The sequence below is a fragment of the Molossus molossus genome, unplaced genomic scaffold (genome assembly GCF_014108415.1).
Source record: "Molossus molossus isolate mMolMol1 unplaced genomic scaffold, mMolMol1.p scaffold_m16_p_15, whole genome shotgun sequence".
Lineage (NCBI taxonomy): Eukaryota > Metazoa > Chordata > Mammalia > Chiroptera > Molossidae > Molossus > Molossus molossus.
In genome coordinates, this window is record NW_023425350.1 from 37638433 (window position 1) to 37658589 (window position 20157).

Consider the following 20157-nt stretch of genomic DNA (forward strand, 5'->3'; position numbering starts at 1 on the left):
GTTGGCTTATTACTTAAGTCATTAATTCCCCATCATTTTCCAATGAGACTTTCATTTCATTAAAGGTAATAATAGTTGACAATCCTTTATATCCTGAATTTTTATTGCTATACTTTTCCATGAAATATAAAAATAAAATATACACACTGCCATAGATCATCAACTCAAAGCAAACTGCTCAGGAATTTTATTATCTAATGGAATGTTCTGTAGGGAGCTGTATTTCCCTTCTGGGACATCCAAATATGTTCCAGGTGTCCAGAAGACGAGAATTATCAACCTGTTGTTCCAAAGCTCATCTCCATCACTATTATTTGAAATAAATGGTGTGCTGGTGCAATTGGACTCATCAAGTTCCTCCCAGTCAGAGGGGAGAAAACATCTTTTCTCTGAGACCCTGCTGGACTCTGTTAGAGCAGTCAACTGAGGACCTCACATTAGCAAAGAATAAATTAATTTTTTAGGCTAGTGAAGCCAAGAGGGGAGACAATGTTTATTGTTTGCTCTTGGGCAAGCTACTTACATTCTCTAAACCTATTTTCCCATCTTTAAAATAGTGAGAATAGCAATACCTACCTCAAAGCACTTACCCCATTTGCTGGTATATAGTTTAAAGCTTAATAAACACTACTTGCTATTATTGTTTTCTTATTATTTCCCATAAAAAGCAGCATTATATCAGATTAAAAAGATAAAGGACTCAGAACTGCAGATTTATTCAAGGTGGCAATGTGTCTATCCCCAAGTGACAAATAATGATCTTTGAATAAAGATAACTTAAGGACAGATCTTACTGAATCTTGAATACCATGCTGAGGAGCCTGGTTTCAGATAGCAGGAAGGAATCGGAAAATACTTTAATAACAGGAGAGACGTGATCATATCTGAGTATTAGGAGGAAAACAGAAATCCTGAGATAGATAAATATAAATATAAATATGGATGTGGATATAGAGACAGATTAAAATTATTTCATTTCTATTTTGTCATTTCTTAAAATGGCTCAAAGCTATTAGCATATTTCCTTCCCGGGTATAATCAACTCTTTACCTTAAATACCCCAAAATGTCAATATTGCCAACTTATATTTTCTGGTGATATACTGCCAATGGCTCATATAGGCAGACGCTTTATCAGTCAGTCTTCTGATTGCAAATCTCCTGTAACAGGCATTAGCACAATATTACTAATTCTTATAATCAAGTAGCTCTAAGCCTGACTATATTTGCATGTCATTTTCAGCTGGGTAAGTTATCTTAAGACACCTAGATCTATAGTAGAAAAAAAAACAACAACACAGATTTGAAATAAAAATTTTAAAATATTAATTTACTAAATAACATAAACTGTGTTTGAAAAGGGAATCTTTTTTAATCTATCAAATTAGCAAAGATTCCTCAAAAGACAATACCCACTGTTGGAAAGAACACACAGAAAACTATCATACCCATATACTATGGTACGAGTAAAAACCTGACATCATCTTTGTAGAGGATAATTTACCAGTAAGTATAAAATTTTATATGCATAACCTTTGGTCCAATATTTCTACTTCAAATTTGTCCTCAGTAGGTGATCATAAATAGGCATGAAGATTTAGTTGCCAAGATGTTAATCTCAGCACTAATTATAATAGCAAAAATATGGAGCTATCTGAATATCCTTCTAGAAATAATAGGATACATTCAATTACAACCCACAGACCAAACTATTACCTTTCTTCCATACAGTCTGCAAGCTAAGAATAGATTTGACATTTTGAAATGATTAAAATATATCAAAGAAATGTTATGGCATAGAAGAACCATATGAAATTCAAGTTTCAGTGTCCATTAGTAAAGTTTTACTATAATACAGCCACACCCACTCTCTGATATGTTATCTATGGCTGTTTTCACACTGCTGCCACAGCCTATCTGGCCCCCAGTCCTAAAATATTTACTATTTTTCTCTTTACATAAGAAGTTTGCAATTCTCTGGGTTAAATAAACCATGGCCTTATGGTTAAATAAACCATAGCATAAATTTATGCAGCCATTTAAAGTTGTATAGAAGATTATGTACTAGCTTGCAAGAATGTCTAAGGAATTAAATGAGATAGATTATAAAAGTTACAACCACCTTTTTGTTCATTTTTATAATATATAAAATGGGGGGGGGGAGACTGGAAGAATATATACTAAAATATTAATGGATTTTATCTCTGGATTGTGGGAGTGTAGGGTTTTTAAAAACGTACTGCTTACATTTTCTAAAATAACTTATCTTTTAATATTAATAAAATAATATTGCAGCAGACACTCTAAAATAGCCTCAAATTGTATTCACCTCCTGGTAGTCATGCCCTGTGTAATCCCCTCCCATTTCGTGTGGATGGAACCTGTGACTTGCTTCTAAACAGTAGCAGATGGCAAAGGCTGTCACTTCCATAAGTTACACAACAGTGACTTTTGCCTTGCTGGAAGCCTCTATTTCCTTCTTGCCTTGCACACTTGGATGAAGCAAGCAGCCTTGCTAGAGAGACCCATATAGCAGGGAACTGAGAGTGGCCTCTGGCCAACAGCCAGCAAGAAGCTGAGGCCCTCAGTCCAATAGGCTGCAAGGAACTAACTCTGGCCAACAACCACATAACCTTGGAAGCATATCCTTCTCTGGTCAAACTAGAAGATGTGAGACCCTAGCCCTTGCTGACCCGTGGACTGCAATCTCACCAGAAACTCTGAAGCAAAGGACTCAGCTAATCCATGCTCAGATTCCAGACCAAAAGAAATTTGAGATAATAAATGTGAGGTGTTTTAAGGCACTACTTTGTGATAATTTGTTTAAGCAGCAGTAACTACTACAAATATAAATGTTATTTATATTGAATAATATATAAAGAAAAAATAACTGTGAGTACCTAAGCAACTTCAATTTTATTTTATTTTATTTTTTTGCATAGTGGATATGACATTAGAAAAGCAAACAGAACAAATTAATGAGATAGCCAAATTCTGCCCCGTTGATAGGATTAAAGTAGCTGCCAGCAAGTGTGTGGGCTGCCCCAGATCCTATAGCTATTCTCATTGGAACTCAAAGATTCAGGAAAGAAGTTCCGACTACTGAAATTACCCTTAGATATGCTATTATCTAGGCTTGACAAGAAATGATCATTTGACTGCCAGTTCTCTGGAGTTCTACACCCACTTCCTCCCCACCAACCCCTTCCAAAGCCACCAAATTTGACCAATATGCAAAGAAAAGTCACCACCGTAAGTAACTGCTCTGAAATTGCAGCCACCACCAATATCTAAAACTCCCCGAGGTTCATAACATATAGGAATAATATACACGTGCCCTCTTACATATTTTACTAAAAGCAACTTATTCATTTTCACCTTGATCAACAGGATAATTACATGTGTAAATCTCCCATTCTGACCCCAAAATTGTCTTTAAATAAATTTCATGCAATTTTTATGTCTAACAAGCCATTACATTTTTATTACTAAAGCAGTAATAGCAGTTTATTAGATTTTTTTAATGCCCTATTGATCACTGAAGGTCTTTCTCCTTCCTCAAGTAGCTATTAAATGACAAAAGTCATTGTCCATCATGATTACTAGGTATTAGTCACAGGTCATAAATATCCTCCATTTCTTGCAGCGGGCCATCAGGGGATTAAAATGGAACAAATGAATAAACTGCCCTCTGAACCAGTTCAAAGCATCTTGTTTAGATTTCTAAATATTCTGGGGAGATCAGTATTGTTTGCATTCTTTGCAAACAGGAACAATAAAGGTTAGTTCTGATTTTTTATTGCCAAATTGTACCACTAATACTGAATGGGCAAAACTTTTCCTGCTGAGGAATCTGTCTGACTCACACTTAAGATATTTATGGTTACTCTTTTATACTAAAACCGCTCTCACATCCATTTCCCCCAGAGTAAAATCTCAATTTTAAATAACTCCTCCGTAATTTTGAATTTGTGATACAAATTATCTCAGGAGCTGTTGCAGATGAAGAACTAAAGATTATGAGAATGAAAGCTCAATGATCAATAATAATCTCAAATGGAGTTGTTCTAAGAGAAATCACACACACACACACACGCACACACACACACACACACAGATATTCTATTCCTTTGGGTCACTAGTCTTGACATCAGTGACGTTCTTTGGAACCTGGTGGAAGTCGCCATTCTTTTTTTTTTTTTATGAATTTTTTTATTTATTATTTTGTTACAGATATTTTACCTTTTTACCCCATTGGCACCCCCCACCCCACCAGACCTCCGCCCCGTCCCCGGCTTAGTTGTCCATGTCCATTGGTCATGCATACATGCATATAAGTTCTGTGGTTTATCTCTTCCCACCCCCCCACCCCCCACCCCCTCTCCTGAGGGATGTCAGTCTGTGCCCTACTTCCATGTTTCTGGGTCTACTGTATTCCTCAGACTGTTATGTTCATTATATTCCGTATATAAGTGAGATCATGTGGTATTTGTCTTTTTCTGCTTGGCTTCTTTCACTTAGGATAATACTTTCCAGGTCCCTCCATGTCGTCTCAAAGGATAAGAGATCCTTCTTTCTTACAGCTGCATAGTACTCCGTTGTGTATATGTACCACTGCTTTTTTATCCATTCGTCTACTGGTGGACACTTGGGCTGTTTCCAGATCTTAGCTATTGTAAATAGTGCTGCTATGAACATGGGGGTACATATATTCTTCCTGATTGGTGTTTCAGGCTTCTTAGGATATATTCCCAGCAGTGGGATCACTGGGTCAAATGGCAGTTCAATTTTTAATTTTTTGAGGTAGCACCATATTGTTTTCCATAGCGGCTGCACCAGTCTGCATTCCCACCAGCAGTGAACTAGAGTCCCCTTTTCTCCACACCTTCGCCAACACTTGTTTGATGATTTGTTGATGGCGGCCATTCTGACAGGTGTGAGGTGAAACCTCATTGTTGTTTTAATTTGCATCTCTCTGATGATTAGTGATGTTGAGCATTTCTTCATATGTCTTTTGGCCATTTGTATGTCCTGTTTGGAGAGGTGTCTATTCAGCTCCTCTGCCCATTTTTTAATTGGGTTCTTTGTCTTCCTTTTGTTGAGTTGTAGGAGCACTCTATATATATTGGAAATTAACCCCTTATCTGATACATCATTGGCAATGATGTTCTTCCATACAGTGGGTTGCCTTTCCATTTTGATGACTGTTTCTTTTGCTGTGCAGAAGCTTTTTAGTTTGATGTAGTCCCATGTGTTCATTTTCTCCTTTATTTCTGTTGCCTTAGGTGATGTATCAGTGAAAATTCTGCTCCGTATGATGTCCGAAATTTTGTTGCCTACATTTTCTTCTAGAATTTTTATGGATTCACGGGTCACATTTAAGTCTTTTATCCATTTTGAGTTTATTTTTGTGTATGGTGTAAGTTGATGGTCTAATTTCATTTTTTTGCATGTTGCTGTCCAATTTCCCCAACACCATTTATTAAAGAGGCTGTCTTTACTCCACTGTATGCTCTTGCCACCTTTGTCAAATATTAATTGAGCGTATTGCCTTGGGTCCATTTCTGAGTTTTCAGTTCTGTTCCACTGGTCTATATGCCAGTTCTTGTGCCAGTACCAGGCTGTTTTGGTTACAGTCGCTTTGTAGTATAACCTGATATCTGGTATTGTGATCCCACCTACTTTCTTCTTTCTTTTCAAGATTGCTGTGGCTATTCGGGGTCTTTTTTGGTTCCATATGAACTTTTGAAGTATTTGTTCTAGTTCTATGAAATATGTCGTTGGTATTTTGATGGGGATTGCACTGAATCTATAGATTGCTTTGGGTAGTATGGACATTTTAATGATGTTAATTCTTCCAATCAATGAACAGGGTATGTGCTTCCACTTTTTTATATATTCCTCTATTTCGTTTGTAAATGACCTGTAGTTTTCTGCAAAAAGGTCCTTTACTTCTTTGTTTAAGTTTATTCCTAGGTATCGTAATTTTTTTGGCACGATGTTAAATGGGATTGTTTTTTCAGTTTCTCTTTCTGTGAGTTCATCATTGGTGTACAAGAATGCCGTCGATTTCTTGACGTTAATTTTGTATCCTGCTACTTTTCCAAATTCATTTATTAAGTTTAGTAGATTTTTGATGGAGTCTTTAGGGTTTTCTATGTATAATATCATGTCATCTGCAAATAATGACAGTTTCACTTCCTCCTTTCCAATTTGGATCCCTTTTATTTTTTCTTCATGTCTGATTGCTGTGGCTAAGACTTCCAGTACAATGTTAAATAAGAGTGGCAAAAGTGGACATCCCTGTCTTGTTCCTGTTCTTAAGGGAAATGTTTTTAGTTTCTGTCCATTGAGTATGATGTTGGCTATAGGTCTTTCATATATGGCCTTTATTATGTCGAGATATGATCCCTCTATTCCTACATTGCTGAGCGTTTTTATCAGAAATGTATGGTGAATTTTGTCGAATGCTTTTTCAGCATCTATTGATATGATCATGTGGTTTTTATTCTTCTTTTGTTTATGTGGTGTATCACGTTTATTGATTTGCGAATATTGTACCAGCCTTGCATCCCTGGAATGAATCCCACTTGGTCATGGTGAATAATTTTTTTGATGTATTTCTGGATCCGATTTGCTAATATTTTGTTCAGGATTTTGGTGTCTATGTTCATCAGGGATATTGGCCTGTAGTTTTCTTTCTTCGTAGTGTCTTTTTCTGGTTTTGGAATTAGAATTATGCTGGCCTCATAGAACGTGTTTGGAAGTCTTCCTTCTTTTTGAATTTTTTGAAATAGTTTGAGGAGAATGGGTGTTAGTTCTTTTTTGAATTTTCGGTAAAACTCCCCCGTGAAGCCATCTGGGCCTGGGCTTTTGTTTTTTGGGAGAGTCTTGATTACCTCTTCAATTTCCTTAGTTGTTATTGGTCTGTTCAAGTTTTCTATCTCTTCCCGGTCCAGTTTTGGGAGACTGTGTGTTTCTAGAAATTTGTCCATTTCACTTAGATTGTCGAATTTGTTGCCATATAGTTATTCATAGTAGTTGTTAATGATCTTTTGTATTTCCGTGGTGTTGGTTGTTACTTCTCCTCTTTCATTTCTGATTTTGTGTATTTGGGTTCTCTCTCTTTGTTTCTTGGTGAGTCTAGCTAGGGTCCATCAATCTCGTTTACCTTTTCGAAAAACCAGCTCTTTGTTTCATTGATCCTTTGAATTGTTTGTTTTTTTTTTTGCTCTCTATGTCATTTATTTCTGCTCTGATCTTTACTATTTCCTTCCTTCTACTTGCTCTGGGGTTTTCTTTTTCTTTGCTTTCTAATTCTTTAAGTTGTGAGGTTAGACAGTCAATTAGAAATTTTTTTTGTTTTTTGAGGTAGACCTGTAGTGCTATGAACTTCTCTCTCAGAAATGCTTTCGCTGCATCCGATAGATTTTGTGTTGTGTGTTCATTTTCATTGGTTTCCAGGAAGTTTTAAATTTCTTCCTTGATCTCCTCGGTGACCCATTCATTGTTTAATAACATGCTATTTAGCCTCCATGTGTTGAAATGTCTTTGCATGTTCTTGTTGCAATTGATTTCTAGTTTCATGCCATTGTGATCTGAGAAGATGCTTGATATGATTTCAATCTTCTTGAACTTGTAGAGATTTAGTTTGTGTCCTATCACGTGGTCTATCTTTGAGAATGTCCCATGTGCACTTGAGAAGAATGTGTATTCTATAGTTTTGGGGTGTAATTCTCTGTAGATATCTATTAAATCCATTTGGTCTAGTGTTTCATTTAGAGTCTCTGTTTCCTTGCTAATTTTTTGCCTAGAGGATCTATCCAGTGCTGTCAACGGGGTGTTGAAGTCCCCTGCTATGATTGTATTGTTGTCGATTTCTCCTTGGAAGTCCTCCAGAAGATTTTTAATATATTTTGGTGCTCCTATATTGGGTGCATATATGTTTATCAAGATTATGTCTTCCTGTTAGATAGATCCTTTCAATATTATGTGTGGGAGACCGTTTGCATGGCATCCATCTTGTTAAAGTCTGCTCTGCTGTCTCCGGCCCCAGTGCCGTGCCTCTCCGCGTGCCGTGCCTCTCCGCGAGCCGTGCCTCTCCGCGAGCCGTGCCTCTCCGCGTGCAGTGCCTGCATACCTCTAGATAATTGTTTACTCCATTCTTTGCTTATTTGTTCCACCTGGGGTATTTACTGGAATTGGCTTCAGGTGGGATACTCATTAACTGTTTCACCTGTTTTCCCCCTATATATAATGTGAACTCCCCCTGAATAAACGAGACTTGATCAGAATCCTGTCTTGTCTCCATTTCTCGTGTCTCTTGTCCCACCTCATCCTCACTCCCCCTCCAGGGTCCTCGTTGATCGACCTGCGGGCCGGGTCAAGTGGCGCCCAACGTGGGGCTCCAGCACGGGGGATCCAGTGAAGGACGCCGTTCGAGCGGCCGGCAAAAAGGAAAAGAAAAGAGGGAACGACGTGGGAACCTGCTGCGTCTGCACCCCTCGGGTAAGTGAACGGCGATTATGGGTCAAGCATTGAGCCAAGATAAGACGTTCGTTGAAGGACTAGGAAAGGCTATAAAGGCACGAGGAGTAAAGGTGAAAAACAAGCATTTATGTCAGTATTTTGATTATGTTAAGGAAGTTTGTCCTTGGTTTCCTACAGAGGGATCTATAGATCAAAAACAGTGGAAAATAGTTGGTGACGCTTTTAGAGATTATTATAAGACTTATGGACCCGAGAAGGTCCCGGTAACTGCTTTTTCTTATTGGTATTTAATAGATGAGGTTTTATCTCAGAGACATTCTGATCCTCTCGTTGCCAATGTAGTAGAAAATGGCGAGGGTATATTACAGAAAGTAAAAAAGTGGAATGAAAATGAAAGTAAAGAATGTGAGGACTTCATGTCATTCGATAGTGATAATGAGGAAGAAGAAACCGAGCCCACTTGGAATAAAATTATGCCTAGGGGCTCTCATACGGGGAGACAAGAAAAACTAACAGAAAGAGAGGGTGGAGAAATCAAAAGAACAAAAACTAGTGTTGCCCCAGAGGAAATAATCAAATCCAAGACAAAGATTTATCCCGACCAATCAGTATATTTGGAGACTGTTCCTGACGGAGGGGAGGTTAATTGGGATGAATTGGCGGATAAAGCTGCCAGATATTGTAACTCTGATTATCCGCCTGTTTCTCAACGCCCTCCGCCTTATAATAATAATCCCAGTGCTCCCCCGCTGGCCTGTCCAGTTCTTGACCCTAGAAAAGAACTTAGAGACAAAATTGAACACCTCAAAGAACAAATAAAACTGGAAAAAGAGCACCAAGATCTCATAGCCCAATTAGAAGGACTAAAAATAGGAAAATCTAAAAGGGAGAGTGAAGTAAAACCAGAAACCCTTGGGAATCAAAAACCACCCATGAGGGGAGCCGTCCCAAAGATCCCTCCCCACTTGCAACTTGCACAGGAGCTAGATGATATAGAGGCTTTTCCAGTAACAGAAACAGTGGACGCACAAGGACAGCCTTGGCGCCACCATAGCGGGTTTGATTTTAAATTAATAAAGGAGTTAAAGACCGCTGTAGCACAATACGGAGCCACAGCTCCATATACTACGGCAATTTTAGAATCAGTAGCCGAGAATTGGCTTACGCCTGGGGATTGGCAAACACTAGCCCGAGCGACACTTGCTGGAGGAGACTATCTCCTATGGAAATCAGAATATGTAGAGAACTGCAGGGACATTGCTAAACGCAACGCACAGGTTGATAATGGATGGAATTTGGATATGCTAATAGGAGAAGGAAATTATGCTAATAGCGATGCCCAAATGCAATATGATGCAGGTCTTTTTGCGCAAGTTCAGACAGCAGGCACTCGAGCATGGAGGAAGCTGCCCACCAAGGGCGACATGAGCTCCTCCCTTACTAACATTAAACAAGGACCTGATGAGCCTTTTGCAGATTTTGTTCACCGCTTAATTACTGCAGCAGGCAGAATTTTCGGTAATGCAGACGCCGGCACGGATTTTGTTAAACAATTGGCTTTTGAAAACGCTAATGCCGCCTGTCAAGCCGCTATCAGACCTTATAAGAAAAGGACTGATTTAACTGGCTATATTCGCCTATGCTCTGATATTGGGGCTGCCTATCAACAGGGCCTTGCCATGGCTGCTGCCTTGAAAGGGCATAGTTAGCCAATTCTTGGAAAGATCCGCTAACCAACTCTTGGCATGGCCCAGACCCAGTCCTCATCTGGGGCTGAGGTTCTGTAGGCATTTACTCTAAGAAAATGAAATCTGCCAGATGGCTACCAGAGCGTCTGGTTAAACAGATTGATCAAGTTAAAGGAATAGCAGATAACCATATAGATAACTCCAGGGACGAAAATTCGCCCTGAGAGGCTTTTCCTGTTTTTTTATTTCAGGAATGGACCAGAAGGCTGAAATCTTACTGCCAGGAATACTACTGCATCTTTGCCTCCTTGTGGAAAGGAGGTTTTGAGCCTCCTCCAAACCCTGACGAGCTCCGGAGGGCCTTATTTGGCCCCCTATGCGACTGCCTTGCAGGAATGCTGCTGCTTAAAAGAACTTTTCGATAACCCCCTTTGGAGCGGGCTAAATGGGGTGCTGCCTTATCTTCTCCCTCTGTTGGGCCCCTTACTTGGCCTTTTACTGATTGTGTCACTAGGACCTTTCCTCTTCAATGAGGTGATGGCTTTCAAGTAGCAGATGGATGCCATTAAGATGCAATCTATACAGGTCCACTATTATAGACTTGAAATGGCCGACAGAGAAGCTCACTCTAGCTGTGAGTCAAGCTATGACTATGCCCGAGATGGCAAATAGTCTCAAAAACCTCGTCACCTTGGTGCGCTGGACTGGATAGCCAGAGACAGGCAACTGGAACTCACACGCGTCACCAACCACCACCTAAGACAGGAACAAGGTCTTATGCTGCCTTGCTTTCCAATGACGGGTAAGGACAGGTTGGAACCGTGTGCAAGTTTCCTGACCTAAGACAGGCACAGTCCCCTCAAGGTATTATTTCGGCCTTAAAATTTAATAAAAAAGGGGGACCTGTGGGAGACCGTTTGCATGGCATCCATCTTGTTAAAGTCTGCTCTGCTGTCTCCGGCCCCAGTGCCGTGCCTCTCGGCGGGCCGTGCCTCTCGGCGGGCCGTGCCTCTCGGCGGGCCGTGCCTCTCGGCGGGCCGTGCCTCTCGGCGGGCCGTGCCTCTCGGCGGGCCGTGCCTCTCGGCGGGCCGTGCCTCTCGGCGGGCCGTGCCTCTCGGCGGGCCGTGCCTCTCGGCGGGCCGTGCCTCTCGGCGGGCCGTGCCTCTCGGCGGGCCGTGCCTCTCGGCGGGCCGTGCCTCTCGGCGGGCCGTGCCTCTCGGCGGGCCGTGCCTCTCGGCGGGCCGTGCCTCTCGGCGGGCCGTGCCTCTCGGCGGGCCGTGCCTCTCCGCGGGCCGTGCCTGCATTCCTCTAGATAATTGTTTACTCCATTCTTTGCTTATTTGTTCCACCTGGGGTATTTACTGGAATTGGCTTCAGGTGGGATACTCATTAACTGTTTCACCTGTTTTCCCCCTATATATAATGTGAACTCCCCCTGAATAAACGAGACTTGATCAGAATCCTGTCTTGTCTCCATTTCTCATGTCTCTTGTCCCACCTCATCCTCACTCCCCCTCTAGGGTCCTCGTTGATCGACCTGCGGGCCGGGTCAATTATGTAGTGGCCGTCTTTGTCTCTAGTTATGGTCTTCATTTTGAAATCTATTTTATCAGATAAGAGAATTGCTACCCCAGCTCTTTTTTGCTTTCCATTTGCTTGGAAAATTTTTTTCCATCCCTTCACTTTCAACCTATGTGAGTCTTTTGTTGAGAGGTGGGTCTCTTGTAAACAACATATAGATGAGTCATGCTTTCTTATCCAATCAGCTACTCTGTGTCTCTTTATGGGAGCATTCAATCCATTTACGTTTAAGGTGATTATTGATATGTACTTATTTATTGCCATTTTTGTTTAGTGTGGTTCTATTTTTCTTCCCATTTCTACTGCTAATTACAGCAGTCCTTTTAACATTTCTTGCAGTGCTGGTTTGGTGCTAATGTATTCCCTTAGCCTATTTTTGTCTGGGAAGCTCTTTATTTGATCTTCTATTTTGAATGATAGCCTTGCTGGGTAGAGTAGTCTTGGATCCAGATTCTTGTTTTTCATGACTTTGATTACTTCATGCCATTCCCTTCTGTAGTGTTTCTTGTGAGAAGTCAGCTGAGAGCCTTATGGGGTTCCCTTTGTAGGTAACCTGTTGCTTATCTCTTGCTGCTTTTAGGATTCTCTTTGTCTTTAATTTGTGGCATTTTAATTACTATGTGTCTTGGTGTGGGCCTGTTTGGGTTCTTCTTACTTGGGACTCTCTGTGCTTCTTGAACTTGAATGCCTTCTTCCTTCACCAAATTAGGGAATTTTTCTCTCACTATTTTTTTGAATATATTCTCTATCCCTTGCTCCTTTTCTTCTTCTTCGGGGACTCCTATGATGTGAATATTATTACGTTTCCAGTTGTCCCATAGTTCTCTTAAGCTGTCTTCCTGTTTTTTAATAGTTTTTTCCTTTTGTTTTTCTGATTGGTTGATTTTTTTTTCTACCCTGTCTTCTAATTCACTGATCCGGTCCTCAGCTTCCCCTACTCTGCTTTTTAAACCTTCCAATGTGTTTTTCATTTCTGATATGTCATTTTTTATCTCTTCTTGTTGGTTTTTGATTTCCAATTGGCTTATTTTCAGTGTCTCTATGTCCTTACTCATGCTGTTCAGCTTCCTCAAGATCATGGCTCTGAATTCTAGCTCTGTTAACTTGCCTAATTGCTCCACATTGATCTCATCTTCGGTGGAGGTCTCTTGCTCTTTCATTTGGCTTCTGTTTCTGTGTTTCACCATTTTGGCTATCACTGTGGGCTTTGGAGCCTGTCAAGTTTTCCCTGTGGTTATTGGTGTTCTGCTGTTTGTGGCTCCCTCTCCTGTGTTTAGATGAGCGAGGGAGGACCCACGTTGAACACCACTGTCAAGTCTTACTTTCCTGGTTAAAGTTTCCAGCCCAGGAAAGGTACTTTTATCCTCTAGCTTTTTGCCTGGAGGCTAGCAGTCTAGGTTACTTGATGAGTTTTGGGTTGTCAGTTGATTGAAAAGCTCCCTCAGGTGCTTAGCATAAGGGGCTTTCACGAGGGTGGGGCAGATGCTGGTTGTTAGTGAGCCTCAATTAGCACTTCAGTGGCCCACAGGGTGGGGTTGGATCTCCGAGGGAGGGGCTGCTGCCTCTCTCAGAGCCCTGGGAAGGAGCAATGTGGCCACCGTCCTGAGTGCTCAGCCAAAGCTCTGAGCGCCCTCCAGATCCCGAGTGTCCCGACACAGCTCCAGTCCAGTCCACCCTCCCTCTGCCGGAGCCCATGGTGAGTGGCTGTGGCTGTTTCAGCCTCTGTCCCGGCTGCGCTGTGGGGCTGCCTGGGAGTGTAACCCGAGGGCGCTGCTCCCAGCTGAGGCCGCTGCCGAGCTGCCGACCGTGGGCTCCCAGCCCCGTCTCGCGCCTTCGCAAGCCTACCGGGATGGAGTCAGTGTCCCTGGTTATGTGGTCCTCACAAGCTGCTTTTCTGTTGCTTTTTCCCCGTCAATTTGTCTGTGTTATAGTTGTAATTCCAGTTTGGTTCTGGGAGACGGTCTGTGTAGCTCCGTTCACTCCGCCGCCATTTTTCCTCTCTCAAGTCGCCATTCTTTATTTTTGTCTGTTTTCTGCCAACCTCTCTGAACACCACAGTCATAATGACTAGAAGATGATAAAAATATCCTCTTCCTTTTCTCAAATCTCTGAACAATTTATTCATCCAACTCCTATCTTTGTTTTATAGTCTTTGTGTATGCATATTTTTCTACTGCTAAGTAATTTAAGGCTATCTTCCTTTACAAACTCCATAGCCCTTATACAAAATAGATCCTTTAAAATGTTGGGCAGGCCCTGGCCAGTTTGCCTTAGCGGTTAGAGCATTGGCCTGCAGTCCTGAGAGACCCGGGTTCGGTTCCCACTAAGGGCAGGTACCTCGGTTGCAGTTTGTCCCAGGCCCTGGTTGGGTCATGTGGATGGTAACCACTCGATGTTTCATATCAATATTTCTCTCTTTCTCTCCCTCCCACTCTATCTGAACAAAGTATCAAAAAATGTCCTCGAGTGAGGATAAAAAAAAAATGTTGGGCAGACGTATAGATTTTAAAAGACACACAGTAACTTACTGCAATACATGGAATTTAATTGAATCCTGACCCAAACAAATAAGTTGTTAAAAAATGAGAAAATGAGAAAAAGTTGAATGTTGATATTTGATATTAAGAAACTGTTAAATATAATAAAGACGTGTTTATGTTGTTTAAAAAGAGTGTTAGTGTATCTACGTACCTAAGAAGAGAAGAAATGATATGAAGTCTAAAATCTGCTTCATAGTAGTTGGGAAACAGGTAGGGGTATATCTGAAACAATACCGGCTATGGGTTGAATGGGGTGATGGGCTCTTCTTAATGTTAGGTATTGTTGCTTTAAAATTCACCCCAATTTAGAAGATTAAAAACAATGACAGTATTTACTTTGCTCACAAATCTTCAATTTGGGTAGGGACTGGTGGAGATAGCTGGGATCTATTCCACTTGGCGCCTACAAGGATAGCTCAAAGGTTGAATCAGTTGTATTCCTGGGAGTAGAGATTCTCTCCTCCATAAAAGCAGAAGAAAACAAAGTAGTCAGAAACTGTTAAAAAAAACTTTTAGTCTATATATTGAAATGGCACACTACACACTTGGCAAAAATCAATCCATTATAGCCAACATTAAGTAATACTTACAAAAACTTTTTTTTCTTCTCTACTACCATTTTTTCTGACTTATCTTTATTGTTGAAAGTATTACAGATGCCTCCTCTTTTTTCTTTTTATTACTCTGAATACTTCACTTCTGACACCAAATGTTGCCCCACCCCCCAACCAATTCTCTGGCAACACCTGGGCGTCGTACACCTCAATTCAATTCCAATACTATGTACCTGGAGTTCATGTAAGTTCTCACAGGACTGCCCCCACTTCAGACGCAGTTAATACCTGTCAAAAATTGAGGGTTCCCACAATCACCTCCTCAGATTCAATAATTAACTAGAATAACTCACAGAACTCAGGAAAGCACTTTACTTACTATCACTTACTTATCATAATGGATGTAACTCAGGAAGAGCCAATGGAAGAGGTGCACAGGGCAACGTGTATGGAAAGGGGCACAGAACGTCCACACCTTCTCCAGGGGCAGCACTCTCCCAGCCCCTCAAGGTGTTCACCAATCTGGAAGGTTGAAAATATTAACCAACACATTAGAGAGGAGGAATCACTGAAGCTTAAGAAAGGAAAGGAAGATGGAAAACATCTCTATTTATAGGTGGCATGATCACATAATTGGGAAAACACTAATAATACATCAATGGGGGGAAATTACTAAAAACAGATATTAGTGAAGTGGTAGGCTATAAAATTGTATAAAATCACCCAGCCGTAGTGGCTCAGTGGTTGAGTGTCGATCCATGCACTAAGAGGTCACTGGTTCAATTCAGGGCACATGCCCAGGTTACAGGCTGAGCCCCAGCATGCAGAAGGCAACTGATTGATGTTTCTATCTCTCTCCCTCTCTCTTCCTCTCTCACTAAAATCAATAAAGAAAAAAAATTATAAAATTGTATAAAATGAACAGCTTTCATATTTACAAACAGAAACCAGTTAGAGGATATAAATAGAAACCATGAAATATTCCTGACACAGAAAACTAAAAAGAGCAATATTGTAAGAAAAAAGTATATGAGTATCAAATCTGAATTTGATCAAGCCTCTCCATGTAGGGTTGGCTTCATGGGTTCCATCTGCATAATCCATCACACAGGGCTCTGTGCTCAAAAGGGCCTCCATATTTGGTTTAATGCTAAGATGTCCCTGTCTAGGAATTTGAACAGGGGTCTCATATTTTCATTTTGCAACGTGCCTGCAAACTATGTAGCCAGTCTTTGTCTGCACTTGACTGCCAATTTACAGGAAATAAGTGTGGTGGGTTAGAAACACATCCACAAATTCTTTGATACTGCTCCCTTCAAAAAGATGGAGGCCAATGCCCTCTCCTTGAGTATAGGCTGTACTTTAGGATTGGCTTCTAATAGAATGTGTTGGAAATCATGGTGTGTGACTTCCAAGAATATATCATAAAAGGCACTATGGACTCAGCTTGCTCTAAGTTCACTTGTTCAGGGGGAAGTCAGCTGATGTGGGGAGACTCAAGCAGCTGTGTGGAGAGGTCCATGAGGTGAGAAACTGAGGCCTCCAGCCAACAGCCATGTGGGTGAGCCATCCTGGAGTAAACCTGTCAGCCCCAATCAAGCTTTTAGATCATGGCAGGCCCAGCTCACAGTGTGAATGCAACATCATGGCAGACCCTAAGCCATAACCACTCAGCAAGCCACCCCTGAATTCCTGACCCACAGAAACTGGGTGCAGTCAAGTTAATTACATCTTTAGACTAAGTTTTGAGGCAATTTATTATACAGAGGTAACATGTTAAATGAGAGCACAAAGATACCACTGGCAAAATCGGACTGTGGGAAACTCTACAGGAAAGTAACTTAATGTCTTCAACCCAAAAATGTCAAAGAAGCCTGGTTAGTGTGGCTCAGTGGCTGAGCGTCGACCCATGCATCCAGAGGTTGCAGGTTCGATTCCCGGTCAGGGCACATGCCCAGGTTGTGGATCCGATCCCTAGTGAGAGGCATGCAGGAGGCTGCCAATCGATGTTTCCATCTCTTTCTCCCTCTCCCTTCCTCTCTAAAAATCAATAAACAAAAAACAAAGCAAACGTGTACATTTAAAAAAAGATGTCAAAGAAAAGAATCACACTATGTGATATTTTTTATCTGGATTTAAGCAAGCTAGTCAAAAAGTTATAGGACAATTAAAATCATGTAAATACTGAGTGAATATCTGATATTAAAAAAGTGTTGATTTTTTTTAAGAAAGATGCAACAATGGTAGTATAGTGATGGTTTTTAAAAGTAGTCCTTGACTTCTAGAGATACACTCTAAAATATTTACAGATTAAATGTCTGAAATTTGCTTCAAAATGGCTATGGGACAGAGAAACTTGGTGGGGGGAAGGAAGTTGGGTGATGGATACATGAAAGTTCATTATACTATTCTCTGTTTTCTATAATAAAAAGATTAAAAAGTATATACTTATCAATATAGAGAAACAAATTTCACACTATGACATTTAAAAGTGGGTTTAATAAAACCAAATAATTAAAGCAAGATGAAATCCATAACAATACAAATGTTTGTTTAAAACAAAGCAAATAATTTTTTAAAGTATCAAAACCAAAATCCACACTATACCATTACTAACTACTGCATCTATTTATAGAACTACTCTGGCTTGGAACTGTTAATCTTTGACACATATTATTGGATCCAATATTCTATAACTTCACATGTATTATACCTTTTTTTTTATTCAAATCCTAATCACATTTAGTCACCAGATAGACTCCACCTATTCCGTCATGTTTTAAAAAAGAGTGTGAATTAGTGCCTTATAATGACTCATGACACTTTTATCATACACATAGGAGAGCAGTGAAGAGAAGGTTATGCTAACCATTGGATAATAAAAGAGACGTAAAACAGATGCTATTCCTAGTCTCAGTGAGCTACTGACACTTACCACCTGTTCTGCTTCACTATTAGTGCTATGCATGTGAAAGAAGCCAAGAGACAGAAAAACCATGCAACACTAAACTTTACTGCAACAATGGTACTTTTAATTCCTTCATTAAAAATACACCAGCCCAGCCAGTGTGCTCAGTGGTTAGAGCATCGGCCTGCAGTCCAGAGAGACCCAGGTTCGGTTCCCACTAAGGGCATGTACCTCGGTTGCAGTTTGTCCCCAGCCCTGGGTGGGTCGTGCGGGCAGCAACCATTCGATGTGTCCCTTTCACGTTGAAGTTTCTCTTTCTCTCTCTCCCTCCTACTCTATCTGAACAAAAAAATGGAAAAATGTTCTTGGGGGAGAATTAAAGGGAAAAAAAAAATACACACCAGCCTAGCCAGTGTTGCTCAGTGGCTGAGTGTTGACCCATGCACCAAGAGGTCACTGGTTCAATTCCCAGTCAGAGCAAATGCCAGGGTTACGGGCTTGATTCCTAGTGAGGGGCATGGGTGGAGGCAGCCAATCAATGTGTCTCTCTCATTGATGTTTCTGTCTCCCTCTCCCTCCCCTCTCTAAAAATCAATAAAAACATATTTTTAAATGTTTTAATAAAATACACACCATGCATAGTTCCAATAGAGTTATGTAACGGATATGCAATTGCATGACTGTCTTGGGCTGAGACCAGATGACTAGCTGAGGTTCACAAAGGCATCACCTTCCATTGTCTTCTTTACAGATAGGAGTGGGGTTGTTTGGTTTATGTAAATTTCTATTGGGGGAGGGGAGGAATCAACCCAGAACCACCTCATTATTTCTCATTCTTACCAACTCAGAATGTGTGATATCTTGTGACTTGAACTTGGCTACAGGTATCATTAACATGATAAAGAAAAGGCTTTATCAGGCTACAAAATTGTAGAGGTGGTCTGATTTTAACTAAGACAAAAAATACACTCCTCAAAGTTGTGTATGGATTTTTTTTAAAACCTGAGATATTAAGAAAATATTCTAACATATAGGCTATCATTATTGGGTGGATAATATGATTATCACTCCATCTCCCTTTCTCCTTTTTTTCATATGAGTTTTTAATTTTTTTATCCTCACCTGAGGACATTTTTCCATTTTTTCTTCAGACAGGGCAGGAGGGAGAGAGAGGAAGAGAGAGAGAGAGAGAAACATCGACGTGAAAGGGACACATCGAGTGGCTGCCACCCACACGACCCAACCAGGGCCAGGGACAAACTGCAACCAAAGTACATGCCCTTAGCAGGAACTGAACCCGGGTCCCTCTGGACCTCAGGCCAACACTCTAACCACTGAGCCAAACCGGCCAGGGCTCACCTGAGTTTTAAAATATTTTTTGTTTCAAAATAAAAAACTTAAAATGTTATTATTGTTACTGCTACACGAAAAAATTTTAAAGATTTTTATTAGCATAGGGACAGGTTAATAAATGTCCTTTATTTAAAATTTAAATGTTTTATTCACTAAAACAACTACAAAAGATATGTACTTAAAATCTGTGCCCAAAGTATGTGTTTCAATAAAAAATACAATTCATACTGGCCTCCTCTCAGCATAAATTACTGACACATCGCAAATAAGGCTATTTTTCTACCAATATGTGACAAAAATACTAGGCATAATCAATTCCCTGTCTCATTAAAACTACAGATTTTGATGGACTCCAACAACAAAAAAACAAACCAATTTACTTATTGCAGGGTATTGTGTTTTAATAACCACCTGTCATTTAATAACAACAATCATAAATATAGACGAGGATAAACAGATTCATTTACCTCAAAGAGCAAGACAAGAAATCTCAAGAGTTGCACACAAGAGTATTAAATTCCCCTTAAATATTTAGTTAAAAAATGAAAAAGGAGCCCTGGCTGGTGTGACTCAGCTGGTTAGAGCATCATCCTCTACACGTACACTGAAAGGTCACAGGGTGCGTATGGGAGGCCACTGATTGATATTTTCCTCTCACATCAATGTTTCTCTCTCTCTCCCTCTCCCTTTCTCTCTCTCTAAAAATCAATAAAAATATATCCTCAGGTGATGTATTTTTTTTTAAATGAAAATGGATACAGAGGGAAAAAGTGCCTGTTTGTGAAACTATCATGATTTTTACTATTTGTATGTGTGCCTCATCAGGCTCACCACGTTAAACAGTATTAAAATGGTGTGCACGTAGGGCAGAGCCTAAGGTCACACCACCTAGATGTATCATTTCGGTCAAAAACCGTAACTCACTCACCATTACTTTTAGATTTCTCACTGGCTCCTTGCTATAGGTCATAGAACTCATATTTTATTATAAAATTATCTGAAAGATATATGATTCACAGTAAGTAAAATCATTTGTTTTAATAC

At 40.4% G+C, this 20157-nt stretch overlaps 1 long non-coding RNA gene across 2 annotated transcripts; it reads right to left on the bottom strand.

Annotated features, from left to right (window-relative positions):
* Positions 1-1080: 1080 nt before the first annotated feature.
* Positions 1081-15369, bottom strand: LOC118630965. Of its 2 annotated transcripts, XR_004959713.1 has the most exons (4): positions 15242-15369; positions 15086-15140; positions 14635-14758; positions 1081-1160 (listed from the first exon to the last, which is right to left on the bottom strand). It is a non-coding gene; the product is annotated as an uncharacterized LOC118630965 (long non-coding RNA). The 2 variants fall into 2 exon arrangements; XR_004959712.1 differs by lacking the exon at positions 1081-1160 and having other exon boundaries at positions 14503-14758.
* Between the last annotated feature and the right edge of the window lie 4788 nt (positions 15370-20157).